General features: G+C 40.7%; 1 protein-coding gene across 3 annotated transcripts in view; it reads right to left on the bottom strand.

The window, feature by feature from the left end:
• The window catches only part of LOC122811577 (butyrophilin-like protein 9), a 1542349-nt gene that overhangs the window by 381805 nt on the left and 1144019 nt on the right, over nt 1–16525 (bottom strand). The window lies entirely within an intron of this gene.

Here is a 16525-nt window from a genome sequence, read left to right on the forward strand (position 1 = left end):
TATAGCCTTAGAGCTATTGCTATATAGGCATCAAGAATGAATACAAGACATGGTAGGTAACTGATATAGTCGATTATGTGTGGCACATGCTGGACTTAGTAAGTTGGAAGCAGTGAATGTATATATGAGGAGCCTGAACTGGAAGTGAAATGGGGAGGAAAAGTAGGAAGGCTAGGAATATTGGATTTTTTAATCTGGTGATGAGTCTGGTGATGGTCTTATTCTGGTGATGAGCATGTGCAGGACAAGGATTGATTAAGGTGTTGTTTAAACAGTGGTTTAAAACTACTGAGTTTGTCTGAGGGTTTTATTTTGTGTCGGGATACTATTCCAGAGTTTAGCAACATATATGTTGAGAAAGCCTTCTGTAACATTATTTGACTTGCATGTAAGTAGTAAGAATTTGTTGTTAGAGTGGAAGTTCCTTGCTTCTTGGTCAGTAGGGCAATAATAAGCTTTGCAGTGCAGGGCATTTTTCTGGATGATGAATGAGTTTGTGTACTGTAGTTAGTTGTGATTATGTTAGGTAGTTGTGCAGTTCAAGCCAGTTTAATTGCTTTAAGCTATGACAATGGTGGGTCCTATGAGGGAGACTGGTGGCAAATTTAGCTGTTTTATTGTAGCAGGAGGCAAGTTTCTTTCTTTGAGTATTGTTTAAGTTTATTAGGATAGGAGCAGCATATAAAAGAGTTAGCAGTAAGAAGGTGGTGGCTTGAGTTTTTCTTACAGTACCTATAAGGAATCCACTGATCCTATAAAGGGAGCTTAGATTCTGGTGTCAGATTAAATGGTGTGCAGTATATGCTGGTCATATTTGAGACTGTCATCTATTACAATGCATAGAAATTTACTGAGTTATAGTTTCAATGACAGTATTATTTGCTGACTTTACGGTAAAAGACTGCTTTTGATTGTGGCAACCTTTTGAGATAAAAAAGCATTAACTTAGTTTTCTTGGGGTTAAGAAGAAGGTTTGATTCTTTGAGTCAGTTTCTACAAAGAGGAAAGATTTTTGGTAATGTCTTGGAGTTTTATTTATTGTTGAGGCTGTACTTGTAATGTTGAGTCACCTACATACTGAACTAAACTAGCGTGGAGGAGTGGAGGTTATTAATAAATATATTAAATGGCAGAGGACCCACGATAAGGCCCTGAGGTTGAAATGATGAGTATGTTTGTTGCCATTGAAAAGCTTGTTGCCTTCCAGATAGGTAGCTAAGTAACCACGATAAGGAGTTTTATGAAAGTTGTATTGAAGAGAGTCAAATGAGCAGGTGCTGATGCAAGACAGTATCAAATGCCTTTGATAAGTCTAAGAACATGGTGGACACAAGGAGAACAATGTATTTATGCTGGTTTATTACATTGGTAACATGTAGTAGAGCAGTAGGGTCTATATTAGATCAACGAATGCTTAAATAAGTAAACTCTGATTGATTGACCCTAAGTAAGCGAGGGCTTACAATCTCGAACTGTCAGATAAGCAATTTTTTTCCTAGTGAAAAAAATCGCTGATCCAAGACACATACACACAACACAAGCACACCAGACAAACAGAAATCCACACACATACACCTAAAATCTGACACCTAACCCTACACTAAACTATGCACACACCACTAACTATCCATTTACCTTAACCCAAACCCTATCCCTAAGGTCAGTCACTATCGCACACTCACCTCACCCGTTTCCTAACCCTAACTCACCTAAACCCACCCTAACCCTCACGTCCACACAATCGCACACATACCTAACCCGCTCCCTAACCCTAACTCACCTAACCCACCCTAACACTCACATGCACACAATCACACACTCACCTGAATCCGACCCGTAACTTTCCACCACACCACTGAAAATACCGAAGTAACAGAAACGGACAACCAAATTCTTTCCCTAGGAAAAAATTTGGGTTTCTGTTGCGTCAATATTTTGACCATTCACTTAAATAAGGTCGATCAATCAGCGCTCACTTGTTTAAGCGTTCACTGATCTAATATAGACCCGAGCAGTATTGGTGATTTGCTGGGGCCTGTTTCTAAAGTTTTTCTTTAATGGCACAGTGGCTTGACAAGCAACAAAAAAAAACTTGTGTTATGTATTGTTAAAGCAATAGGTCATAATATAAGGAAGTGTGGGGTACATACAGCTGTGGTATATCCACTGGTTTTAAGGGCCAAGGATCATGGGGACAGCCAGGGATACAGTTCTAAAGGGAGACGAGCTGGGGTGGGAGGTGAAGGTATTTAGACTAAAGTTTTTTTTCTCCTGCCAGTGATGGTCACTAAGAATTTTCATATATCACTGATTCTGTAGCTAGGATTGTTGTTGGTCTTTCGGCTTTTCCCGGTTAGGGGTTGCCACAGTGGAACTCCGGTCTGCTAATGATTGGCAGTAGATTTTTTTTACAGGTGCCAGCTCTACGCCCATTCTATGTATGTCTTTCGAATGCCACTTGACCATGGGGAGAACATGCAGACTCCACACAGAAGGCACTCCAGCCAAGAATTGAATGGGAGAACCTCTTGCTGTGAGGCAACAATGCTACCGCTGCACCACCGCAGCTTGATTCTGTAGCTAGGATTATTCCATAGAAATGGAAAAAAATATTTTATAGCTACCATTGCACTACTGCGGCTTGATTCTGTAGCTAGGATTATTCCATAAAAATGGAAAAAAATATGTTATAGTTGTTCAGAGCACAACTCAGAAAGGACAAAGAGCTGGAAGTTGGGGTACAGCTCCAAAGTGCCATAACACCTGCATATTGTCATAGTAATTTCCAAATGTGTCAGAGACATAGGAGTTATAACTTGTCACTTGAGACTAGCAACATGTAGCAGCGATAGGCACATGCAAAGCAACAGTACCAAGTCCACAAATTTATTTGCAAATCACTAAAAGTCAAACAATTTCTCCAGGGCACAGTTTACTTAAATGCACCTCGCACAACTACACAGTGCAGGTTTTAATGCTTTGCTGTTCAGAGATACTGCAGCTAAGCATTAGTAGCTTGAGCGGCATAAGTGCAACATGCAATATTTTCATTTTATTAGCTACTTGTCTGAAATCAGTGTGGTCACAGTTTAGTCCCCAATGTCTGGATGAAGCCTAAATGCTTTAGGCTGCAACACAGCTGGACAGCTTAGTTTGAAAGAGCAAATATGTACATACACCTAATAAGGGTTAATCAAAAACTGGATCTACTGGAAGAAGGGGAGAAGCCAAAGCATTTAAAATAAAATTAATGAGTCCTGATATACAGATAAACTTGGGGGCATAACCACACATGACAGGGTTTTCAACAGCAAAGAGCAGAATAAAATAAACAAACAAATATATATATATATATATATATATATATATATATATATATATATATATATATATATATATATAGATAAACAAATAATCCGGGGAAAGTAAGATTTGCAATACACTATAAACCATGGAAGCTGCTTTTGTTACGGACTTAATGTGCTTTCTTGCCTTGCAACCAACTAGGTTCTTCTGACGACTGTAGAGAGGCCAATGATCTCTGCTGGGGTACTGAACTTCAGAACGGGGGGGGGGGGGTGCTAACTTTTGGCAACTAGCAAATCAGGAAATATTTTCAATTCATAAATTGTTAGTGGTCAGTTGGTAGTGAAACTGAGGGGCTGTGGTGAAGGACAGACTGACAGAGTGTAAAAGGGAGTAAAATGATGTAGGCAGCTGGGACATATTCTGGGCCTTGGGCTGTATCTGCTATGAGCAGCAGGCATGTAGAAATTAAGTGTGTAAGAAAAGTAACAGAATGCGATGGCTGGTTCAAGCTTCTGATGGAGTTTGCCACTGTATGGCAGGATGTGGGCAGATGCCTTCTGTGTTGCTTACTTCTTTATATGCAAACCTCATAAGTTGTTGGCTGGGTAAAGGGTTGGTTGCAACTTTCAGGCACAGCAGATCTGTACTTCTTGGTCATAGACTTTACTTGGAAATTATTTAAAAAATACACGGTCACTGAAGCGTGATTTAACTTACGTTTTCTTTCCTGTAAGGCTTTAATATTTCAAATTATACTGTTCATCATGCAGGAGGCAACAACCACACTTAATCAAAGGCGGACTTCGAGGCATACTTAAACTTATTTTAGAATTGGCTAGAGTGGGATGATGCAAACTTTACTGAAGCATTCAGACCGGAGGATGGCAATGCAGACTACATTTATAGAAAACTTCAGGCAACTGATCACAAGGAAAAGCACACATTGCAGAAATGGTTATAATAAAAACATGCATATATCATATCTGACTGCATAGTACTAATTATGTGTTGCAGATGCTGTTTTATGAGATTTAAACATAGCCTATAAGGCAGAGTATTTCATATCACAGGCTTCTTTTTGTGAGAAATAAATGTGATTATCTTCTTAGATTTTTGTACTTTAGGAAACATGTTACTTAAGTGCAATGGTCAAGAGAACAGGCTGATTAACACTGTAGACAATGAAGACAAGTGTATGGGTATGTTTCCATGATGATAACATGTTAAAGGGAGTGCCTCACTCTTAGCAGCAAAGAGGGACAACATTTTCTGAAATATGCCATTTGTCACAAGTCACACAGAGAATACAGAGATATGTCAATGTGGGGTAGAATTTATACTGGAATACATTACAGAGGTGGGGGATGTAGTCTAGGAGCCCAAATTTCTAATTGCCTCCAAGCAGTGCCTGGTTATGTGACTTGCTCAAGGTCAATTAGTAGGCAAATGTAGGAATCAAATGCTGTGCCACAGGAAGTAGCTCAGTAACAACTCATAACCTTAATCCTACATAAGTTTCCAGGAAGAGATCTGGGGGGGGGGGTTCAGAGACTACAGTCATACAATGTTGTTTCTAGTAGAACTGATGCAAGAAGTCAAAGTCATGAAATGGTTCTATTCACCTTGTTTTTCCCAGTGGTGATGAATGACTTGGAGCAAGTGCAGGGTAAGACTATCAAACTAGACTAAAAGAAACTTGGAATCCAGTGAGAGCCACATGGTAGAAGGCAGAGTCAGCTGCGTTAAGGTGTGACACACTGGACAGAGAAGTGTGGTATGACATTTTTGGGGAGAGATGTACATAAGCACACAATTGGAGAACCGACTGTTGATGTGTGTGTAATAAGAAGTTATAAGCATGAAGGCTTTTGGACAGCTGGTTCACTGATCCATCATCAGGGCCAAGGAGTGGACACTCAACTACGGGTTGGTGACTCTGGGTGAAGGAATAGACTGGTTTGGGATACTTGCACTTCAGGCTTATTACAAAGGCAGAACAGACAGGTTAATGAGGAACAGGGTTGATGGAAAGAGGATTGCATTATAACAGTATTAATATATTAGGGTGGAAGAATGATAGCATTTCTAAGGCTACAGGGTAACGTAAAGGAGACACGTTATCCATATATCAAACAATATACAGGGCTGATGAGAAAGATGATTGCATGAAGATAACAATAATGCACAATAGTATCTGTATTCTGTCTCCTACAGACTTTTGAGGGGAGATCTATGCCTGGTATACAGGGCATTGTCAGATCCTATTCTGATGGACCTCCTGCATATCTGCAAAACAAACAGCACCAGAATTACCTGTTCTAAAGACTTAAACCTTGCCTGTGATATAAATAGGACCTGATGGAGAGATAGGTATGTATTCCAGACACTACCCAGTCTATGGAACAGACTCCCCATCCATGTGAAGCAGAGTTCCTCCCTAACCCAATTCAAGTGCAACTTGGACAATTGGATGAGAAAACGGAAATTCATCCCTGGTTTGGCACCTACGTCTCTAATGGACAGAGGCAACCTGTAAAAGGTTCATCTCCCAGCATGCTTACACTTATCAAGGGTATCAGAACTTGTCAGAAATTTAGGTGCATGGCTAGGCTTAAACATGCCCTGGTGGTTATTAGGCTAGTAAACACCTGTGAACCTATTATTATATTAGGGTGGAAGAATAATAGCATTTCTAAGATTATGGGGTAAAGTAAAGAAGACATGTCATCTACTTATCTACATCTATATATATATATCTACATCTATATATATATATATATATATATGTATCTACATCTATATCTATATCTATATATATATCTATATATATATCTTTCATATATAAATATATACATATACACACAAACACAATAAAGACAATCAGAAGGATTCATGATTTTCAGATTATCCGGACTTTTCAGGATGGGACTGGAAATAATTTACAGAAAAGAGAGGGGTTGTTGCACTGAGGCAGGATTGTAGTATTTAGACTAATGATCTGACAGGCAATGGAGACATCTGTGGAAATCAAGACTGGTCAGTAACAGAGTAGTCAGACAGGTTTGGAGTTACCAAAAAGTCAGGATGGCAAAACTTTATTATGGAGGCTCAACTGGGCTTTCATGTTAATTAGGCATTATGATTCACAGATTAGGGATGGATTCTGCCTGATATAGAGTGCATGGGGTTCATTAGAGAGACATAGGGGTAGAGCTGTTCAATCTGCATACATGTCTGTTGATGTGTGAGATCATTTAAGATAAATGGGGGGGGGGGGAGTCACGGGTTGAGAACACTTACTTGTCAAGGTTGATAAGAGAGACACACACCCACATATGTGTGTATAATACAGTGTGTTGTCTGCATATATACACATTTAAATACATCAAAAGTGATTACATTGAAAAGCAACTCATTGAACAAGGCTTGATGATCAGAAGCGAATCAAAATTAAAACAAAAAAGAAAACCACCCCCAAACCTCCAGCTAATTTCACTTCCCCAACTCCAAGACTACACTACAGTGGGGAAAGGATAAATTCCACAATATCCACTGTACCACAATCTGGAACAGTGAAAAAGCTGCTACGTTTGAGCAGTTGACTTTTTTTATCAGCTATACTGATATATATATATATATATATATATATATATATATATACATACATACACACAGTGGATATAAAAAGTATACACACCCCTGTTAAAATGTCAGGTTTCTGTGATATAAAAAAATGAGACCACAATAAATCATCTCCCACCTTTAATGCAACCTATAACATGTGCAATTCAATTGAAAAACAAACAAATCTGTTAAGGGAAAAAATATAAAAAATAAAAAACGTACAATAAACTTGTTGCATAAGTGTGCACACCCTTAAACTAATACTTTGCTAAGCACCTTTTGATTTAATTAAAGCATTCAGTTTTCTTGGGTAGGAGTCTATCAGCATGACACATCTTGACTTGGCAATATTTGCTCACTTTTCCTTGCAAAAGTGCTCTAAATCTGTCAGACTGCGAGGGCATCTCTTGTGCAAAACCCTCTTCAGGTCACCCCACAGATTTTCAATTGGATTTAGGTCTGGACTCTGGCTGGGCCATTCCAAAACTTTAATTTTCTGCTGGTGAAGCCATTCTTTTCTTGATGTGGATGTATGCTTGGGGTCACTGTCATGCTGAAAGGTGAAATTCCTCTTCATCTTCAGCTTTCTAGCAGATGCCTGAAGGTTTTGGGCCAAAAGTGACTGGTGCTTCGAACTGTTCATAATTCCCTCCACTTTTACTACAGCTCCAGTTCCACCTGAAGAAAAGCAACCCCATGATACAGCCACCACCATGCTTCACCATGGGGATGGTGTTGTTTTGGTGATGTGAAGTGTTGTTTTTGCGCCAAATGTACCTTTTGGAATTGTTGCCAAAAAGTTCAACCTTGGTCTCATCAGACCAAAACACATTTTCCCACATGCTTTTGGGAGACTTGATGTACTGTTTTACAAATTTTAGCTGGGCCTGGATGTTTTTCTGTGTAAGAAAAGTCTTCCATCTTGCAACCCTACCCCATAGTCCAGACATGGAAAATACAGGAGATTGTTGTCACATGTAGTACACAACCAGTATTTGCCAGAAATTCCAGCAGCTCCTTCAGTGTTGCTGTAGGTCTCTTGGCAGCCTCCCTGACCAGTTTTCATCTTGTCTTTTCATCAGTTTTGGAGGGATGTCCAGTTCTTTGCAACATCACTGGAGTCCCATATTTTCTCCACTTTTTTTATGACTGTATTCACTGTGTTCCATGGTATATCCAATGCTGTGGAAATTTTTTTGTATCTTTCTCCTGACTGATACCTTTCAACAATGAGATCCCTTCGATGCTTTGTAAGCTCTCCGCGAACCATGGCCTTTGGTGTAGCAGACAACTGAATAATGTCAGGAAAATCCTACTAGGACAGCTGAACATTATTTGGGGTTAATCAGAGTCTCTAATTGATGGCAGATGTGTACCCAAGAAGACTGAATGCTATAATTAAATCACAAGGTGCTTCAAAACAAGATATTAGTTTAAGGGTGTACACATTTATGCAACCAGCTTATTGTACGTTTTAAATTTTTTATATTTTTTTCCCCAACAGATTTGTTTTTCAATTGAATTGTACAGGTTATAGGTGAGATTAAAGGTGGGAAATGTTTTGAAATGATTTATTGTGGTCTCATTTTTATATCATAAAAACCTGGCATTTTAACAGGGGTGTGTGCACTTTTTATATCCAGTGTGTGTGTGTGTGTGTGTGTGTGTGTGTATATATATATATATTTGTGTGTGTGTGTGTATATATATATATATATATATATATATATATATATATATATATATATACACACACACACACACACACATATATACACACATATACACGGTAACAGATTACTTTGTTGACTGCTGTATTTTTTTTTTGTTTTTATTGGCAGCATTCTTTATCAAGTACTGAGTTTATCAAATGTCAAAGTCTGTATGTGTAAGGTATGTGCTTTGATTTCCATAAGTGGGTATATGATATTAATGAAGAAATATTTTGATATTCTGAAAGTTTTATCAATTGAAGCGGGAGTGAGTGTACAAGTATTTACAGTTTAGGGTTAGAATAAGGGCTAGGTATATGGATAGCTTTTGTTCTATGCGTGTGTGTATGTATGTAAGTGTTATTGCAATGGTGGCGTTAGGGAAACGGTTTCTCATAAGGTAATGTGTAGAGCTGGGGATAGGGGCAGAGTAAGGGTTAGAAAACATGAATAAACTGATGCTTAGGGAGAGGGTAAGCAAAGCATCACTCATATGGGGAATTGCACCTCTGCTTCACTACTACCAATACATTCCAACTCCAAGGCTGCACATCCTAGGAGAAAAATAAACATCTGATTTTCCACTTAAGCTATTTCACCTCAGAATACTGACATCAGATTTAGACTACATTCCTAGAAATGAAGGGGACCATTGTCCCACACACCAAGTAAGGAAGGTGGTTTACCTTCCCTTTACAAACACATTTTAGTGATAGTACAGATCTTTTCTCATTTACATTTCACTTCATCTGTAAAAATCTGAAGTGCCATGTACTACCAGCATAGAAAGCACAGTTCTGTACACTTACCACAAATGTAAATGTTTAAGTGTATTCACTGTTGCAGTCATAACTGATGGGATTTCCTGCCATGGACGCCCCTTGCTGGCCAGACTGCTAGAGAATTCTTTTTCTCCTCCTCCTGAAGCCAGTGGATCCCCTGAATGATGTCAAAATGCCTGGGTATAAAGTTAGTCAGCTGGTGTCATAACCTCAGTACATTCTTGCCCTCAATAGATAGTAGCCCTCTAGCAGGTCCCTAAGGTCAAGAGACTAAGCTTAGAAACTCCAGAGTACATACAGAAGAGGAGGGAAGAACCTGGAACTAGAGAGGAGAATAACCCTCCCAATCCCATGGGGCAACAGGGGAAGAAGAGAGGCAAGGAAAGAATACTGCAACAGCGAATACACCTGAACATCTACAGTTATGTTAAGTGTACACAACTGTAGTATGTTCTTCATGTTTCACTATTGTAGTCATAACTGATGGGATGACTCCCAAAACTGAAAGGAGGGTGGATGGAAAGATTAAGGAGAGGAAAGGATGCCCTACAAGGTGGAAGTGGCAAACCCAACTCGGGAGTTGGATAATATTGGAAGATGATAATGTCTGGTGAAGGTATGCACAGAAGATGAAGTAGCGGCTTCCAAAATGTCATTAGTGACCACCTTTTGTAAAAAAGCAGTAGATGTAGCAGTAGCCCTAGTGAAGTGTGACCTCACAGGGTCTGGAGGCTTCTTTCCTTGATGGCTTAGAAAACACAATAAAGTGGGAGATCCGTTTGGAGATTGCTTAGAAACTGTTCTCCCCTCATAGCTACAGGCAAAGGCAACAAAAAGCTGGTCAGACTTCTTGACATTCTTTGTTCTGTTCGACTAGTAACACAGTTGCCTATTCCCATCCAAAGTATGGAGGATTCTTTCCCCTTTGTTTTGAAGGTTAGGAAAGAAGGTAGGCAAAGTGGATGGTCTGTTTTAAAAAGATCTCTGTAACCACTTTAGGCATTAAGGAAGGGTTGGTCCTAAGACAGACTCTGGGTGGAAAATTATAAAAAGTTCCACCCACATAAGGGTCTGAAGCTATAAGACCTTTCTAGTAGAAGTAATGGCTAGCAGGAAGGCTGTCTTCCGGGTTAGGAATTTAATATCTGCAGAGGCAGCTGGCTCAAAGGGTGGAATGGTGAGCTTCTCGGGGATTTAATGTGGATAACTCCTCTCAGAGACTGTTTTGTGAGAAGATGGGAGAAGAAAGGAGGCTGTGTAGGCAGATAGGCTGAAACTGCTGAGGTAAGAATTAATGATTAAAGAAATCCCAATCCCTCTGAGCTACACTATCTAGGGACCTAAACCTTATCACCACAATAAACAGAACATGCTGGAGGGATAGATTCCTGTCCCAGAGACTTCCCATACTGTGGAACAAATTACCTATTTATATCAAACAAAGCTCCTCATTAGCACTCAAGAAAAATCTTGATGATTGGATGGGAGATAAGAAATTCACCCCAGGGATCACTTCTGTGGCTCTGTTTGACAGGGGCACAGGAAAATAATTTTCTTGGGTGGTAAAAGCCAGGGTACCATTTGGCTAGGCTTATATAGGCCCTAGGGCCAAAAGCCTAGTACCTACCTATGAACCTATAAGACATTCTTTTGACAAAAAGTCCTGATAAGCATGAAAGGGTCAGAGGTATTTCAGCTTGCAGAGGACTCTGTCCCTTTGTGTACACCATTAAGTGAATCTCTTCCATTTGGCAGCAAAGTAAGATTTTCCTTTGCTAAGTCTCCTGGCTTAATTTAGAATGTCCAGCACCTGTGGCTCTCCGGGGGGTCAAAGTATCATCCAAGCTGTCAAGTTGGGTGTGTTCAGGTTGGGTTGTATGATAGTGCCCTTGTTCTGTATTAATAGGTCCACTTACTGGGGCAGCAACCATGGTTCCTTTTTGCTTAGACTGAACGTTAGATACCATTGCTGCCTTGGCCCCATCTGGAACTATTAAAATGACCCTTGGCCCTTCTTCAGCAGTACCCTGTGGAACAAGGGTATTGGGAGGAAGATGTACAGTAATATGCCTGTCCAAGGGAAGGAGAATGCATATGTCTTCCAAGCTGACCTTGTTTTGGTCCTTGAGCAAAATGTTTCAAGTGAGCATTTTCTCTGGCTTCAAAAAGGTATACCTGTGACACACCCCATTCTTTAGTTATACTGAGAAACACTTCCCAATGCAGTTGCCACTTGTGAGGGTCTGACAGGCTCCTGCTTAGGTGATCTGTCAGCTGATTGGTTCATCTTGGCATGCACTGTGCCATAAGGTGCAAGCCTAGGGAGTTTGCAGTTTCCAAAAGGTCCATGGCTAGTCAACAGAGAGAGTAAGATTGAGCTCCCCCCCAGCTTGCTTATGTAAAGCATAACCATGGTACTGTCTTCTTTACCAGGAGTACTCCTGGTTTCCATTGGTCTTAGAAGGCAATCAGACCTATCTGGACTGCCATCAGTTCTTTTAGGTTGATGTGTCTGTTCTTGAACTAGGAGTCCCATCTGCCCTGAGTCAGTAAGTTATTGTAGTGGTCTTCCCAGGCTATTAAAGAGGCATCCATGGTAAAAGTTTGGTCCTGAGGGATGAACTTGAATGGAAGGCCCGGTATGAGGAAGCATGCTTGGGCCCACCAGGCAAACTGTTTCCTGAGACAAGGAAGAAGATTCACCCTGAAGGTGAGGGATTGAGAATGCTGGCACCACACATTTCTTAGGTACCAATGCAGCTTCCTCACAAGTAGTCTGGATAGGGTGAATCATGAGGATGGCAAGAAGCCATGTACCACAAGGCTCTGAGGAACTCTCTGGCTGTGAGGTAATTTCTGAGAAGGAGCTTTTGGAAGTACAGAGCTAGAAAAGTAACCTTATCTGGAGGAAGGAAGGCCTTCGGAAGTGTTGAGTCCAGTAAAGCCCCCAGAAAAGCAATCCTGTTTGCAGGGATGGTCTGAGACTTTTGTGTACTGATAATGAACCTCAGTGAAGCCAATATCTCTTGGGAGTAAAACAGATCTGTTTGGAGTTTTTTTTTCAAGATTTGCAGCCTGAATGAGACAGTCGTCTAAGCAGGGGTAATTCTGAATGCTCTTTGACCTGCAGAAGGCTATCACTGGGGTTAGGTATTTTGTGAAAACCCTAGGTGTGGTAGACAAACCAAAGGGCACAGCAGAGAGCCACTAATGCCTCACACCTACTCTGAAGCACAGGAACCACCTGTGAAATTTTTTCTATGAGAATGTGGAGGTATGCATCCTTTAGATCTAAGGTTATCATGAAAGCGTTGGGAGAGATCATAGGTGGCAGTTTTTGAAGAGTTAGCATTTTGAATTTTGATACCTGCAAGAATCGGTTGAGTCTTAAAAGGTCCAGAAATGGTCTCTGGGTACCCTCTTTTCTGGGGACTAGGAAAAGCCTTGAGTAAAAACCTTTTCTTTATAATGAGTTTGGTACTGGTTCCACAGAACCCTGGGTGCACAGGCGCTGTATTTCCTTTAAGGCCTCTGTCTGTTGGTTTGGTGGAATATCTGGGAAACTTGATCGAACTAGAAACTCTATGAACTGGAGTTTGTAACTTCTTTGTATGATTTTCAGTGCCTACAGAACCCACAAAATGAGAGTCTAATTCTTTACGGAGGAGGACAGCCACCCTCTTAGTCTGAGAGGGGTTAGGGTGGGAGGGGTAGGACTTGAGGGGAGAGGGAAAGGGAGTGTCAAAGAGTCATGAATGCTCCCTGCTGGATCCCTATTGGCAGGATCCCACAGGCCTAACGGAATTTGCTTGCCACTGCCTCATTTGTTGTTGCTGCTTTGACTCCTTTCCCTTCGAGGTTCCCTATGTCTAGGCATAAGCTGGAAGGCTGGAAAGGACCAGTGTTTGGAAGGGTAATTAAGACTGAAGCGAGTAGGCTGAACCTGAAGAAAGTCCTTGACCATTTGCATGGACTTGGCCTTATCCATCTTCTTAAGCATGGTTTCAGCCTTGGGGCCAAAATGGAAATTTTGTCCAAAGGAGCATCCAAGAGTCTGGATTTCACAGGTTCAGGGAGGAACTGTTCCCTTAGCCAGGCATGTCTTCTAATAAAGGACCCTGAGCTGCTGCCCTGCTGAAAGCTTTCAGAGCACCACAGTTGCAGTGCAAGGACTGCTTAGCTACTTGAGATCAAGAACTGCACAAGTCTAACAGTTCCTTGCAGAGGGCCTTATTTTCAATCTCCACCAGTTTTTGCTTCATATTGGACTAAAATGGTTTCCTGATACTTCATCATATGAAACTGGCAATTCAAAGCCCTCATGAATGTGGTAGCAGAGGTGTAGACTTTATCTCCAAACCTGTCCAAGGCTCTGCTTTCTTTGTCAGCTAGCATGGGATTTTTTGGAAGTACTAGCTTTAGCTCCCTTGGAAACACGTCATCCTTCATGGGCTGCTATAGGGTTCTTGAAAAGGTGTCTGTGGGAATTCAGAACCCTGCAAATTCTATCACGTTTCCAAGGGGCAGGGGAAGGGGAGTCTGGTTGCACTGAAGAATCTAGCAAGACATCGTTCACCACCTCTAAGACTGCAGGAATTGCAAGAAGTCTATGCTCATTGAGTTTTGGAAATTTCCTAACCTTGTGAATAGTCCTTTGCTTCCAATTTAAAAGTGCTCCCACAGGGTATTAAGGGTCTCCCCAAAGGAAATATTCTCGGGGGGGGGGGGGAGTAGGCTGAGGTGAAAGGTTCTCATCAGAATCTTAATCGCCATAGGAAGCAATACAGAAACCTTTTTCAGAAGTGGATTCATCACTATCATCCCCAGAGTCAAAGGAATCTGAAAACTCCTTGGAGAAATATCCCTTTTTCTTTTACCAGGAGAAGATTCAGGGGAAGAAACAGGGAGAGAGAGGCATCTGGTTCTGACTATGGCAATCAAATCCTAAACCAACATAACTAAGTCTTGTTGACAGGACCGAGTCTGGCTGTGGTAGCTGGTATGCCTTGGCTGGGCTAACCTGTATGCAGCCTTTTTATGTGAGGCCTTAGGTTTAGACCTGAGGGTGACATCTGTGGGTGGTAGGCCTGGGACACAGATGGACAGCCAAATACCCAGGAAGGTGAACCAAGGCAATCTCCTAATTACAAAACACTCTAGATAATTTTTTGTGAATTTGAGAGTAGTTGTCAAAAGCCAGAATCAGTGAAGCAGTTCCGGGCACAACCAACAAGACAAGTCCTTCAGCTTGTACAAAAATAGAAGAACCCAACATTGTACCGAACTTCAAACGTCTCTCAAGAGAGGTCTGTGCCACAACCTCAGTCATTGGAGGGGACTGCAAAGGCATCTCACCTTCTTCAATGAAAGCAAACCTAGGTGGACTGGCGGACAGTGAACGAGTGTCACCCGATAGTTTAAGGTTTGGGAACTTTTCTTTTTTTATGCCTATGGCGGCCAACCTCAGCTTGACCAGCAGACAACATAGTAAACAAAGGCCCTTGTGACTTGCTAAATTGCTTAGCTAAAATCTCAGCCCTGTTCAGCCTTATGCTTGACTGTTCTATTGTTAAAATGAGCACAGAACTGACAGTCAGGCACCTCATATTCTGGGGCCAAACCAGTTATACAAAATGAGTGCAAGTCTTGGTGTGGTATCTGCTTTCCACAGCGGAGACAGTTATTAACTTTTTCTGACATCAATCAAGAAACATATGAGAAGCTCCCAAACAGGGTATTTAACTTTAGATATCTTCTTTCTCTGGTGTGGACTGACTGATGCACTTGACTAGCACTCTGCTCTGGGCTCCAGCTGCAAGAAATAACTGAGGTTATGTCTCTGGCCGACTCCCTTTATAACCAGATGTCTTGATGTCAGACAGGACATCCGCTAACATCAGGGGAAGAGCAGAAAATTATCTCGTAGTCGGGCCAGCTAAGGGCTTCCATGACTGGAAATGTCATTGTTATGACTGCAACAGTGAAACATGAACATCAAGTACTTGCAAACAGTGTACTACAGAAGATTTGCGGTGATAGGTTCAGTAATCAAATGCATCATAGCACTGTTAAATTATTTTCTTGTTTGACATTATTAAAAGTAAAAAATGCAAAAAAATAGACAAAACTATCTATCAGTGCAAGTTCTGCAGCAGAAAGAAATTCTGGTAAGGGCGAAATGCCCTAAAGAACTAACAGAAAACAGTGTAACTTACAGCTACAGTCAAGATCTATATGCAATTTGAACTTGAATAACCAAGTATAATTTCCTGAAACATTTACATAGAAATATGTCACTTTTAGTAATATTGTCTTATTTTGACATGTAAAAAATGCAGGCTTGCTCAGGCATTACAAGGAGGTGTGTGTGTAAAATAGGTATGACTTTTCACACTGGGGAGTGCAATATAAAGACAGAACATCTCCGCACTGAGCTTATACTACACCAGAATTCATCAGTCATACAGATCACATGCATAAAATACCAATATAAAACATTCTGTTTCCCTTAAATCTTCATAAGACAAGTCCTCAAGATAAGCTGCCCATGCATTTTTGGTTGTATTTGCTCAGGTGTCATGTGGTTGGATATTATTTCCTCGAACTGCCTGCAAGTCTAAGGAGAGGGACTGCTCTGACAGGGAAAAAAGTGGGAATGCAAGTACGTTTTGCTTTTTCTCTAATCCTGTGCCATCTTGGAGAAAGGGTGACAAGCTCTGCTACCGCAAAAAGTGATTTTTAATTTGTTTATGTTGTGCTCATTTTGGATATTAGCAGACATGGTCTTTAAATAATACCATCATGCACTTCATAAATCAGCAATTTAGTGTTATGGAATCATAGATGAAGGCAAAAAATCCTAGTAATGACAAATGAAAATGACCCACAAATTTCAACGTATTCTTGTAAATTAATAAAGCTAGAAACACAATCAAAGTACACTGTACATTTCATTGCCAAAGCATACTTCCTTGAAATTATAGGAAGTGGCAGCTGATACCAGGTTTCACTAACTTAAGTGACTGTTATAAAGTCTGAAAAATAAACCTGCTTTTGGCTACAAAATGCTGGCTTTGTACCATGTATCGAAAAATGGTA

Source organism: Protopterus annectens, chromosome 9.part0, assembly GCF_019279795.1.
Source record: "Protopterus annectens isolate FY-2018-M chromosome 9.part0, PAN1.0, whole genome shotgun sequence".
NCBI lineage: Eukaryota > Metazoa > Chordata > Ceratodontiformes > Protopteridae > Protopterus > Protopterus annectens.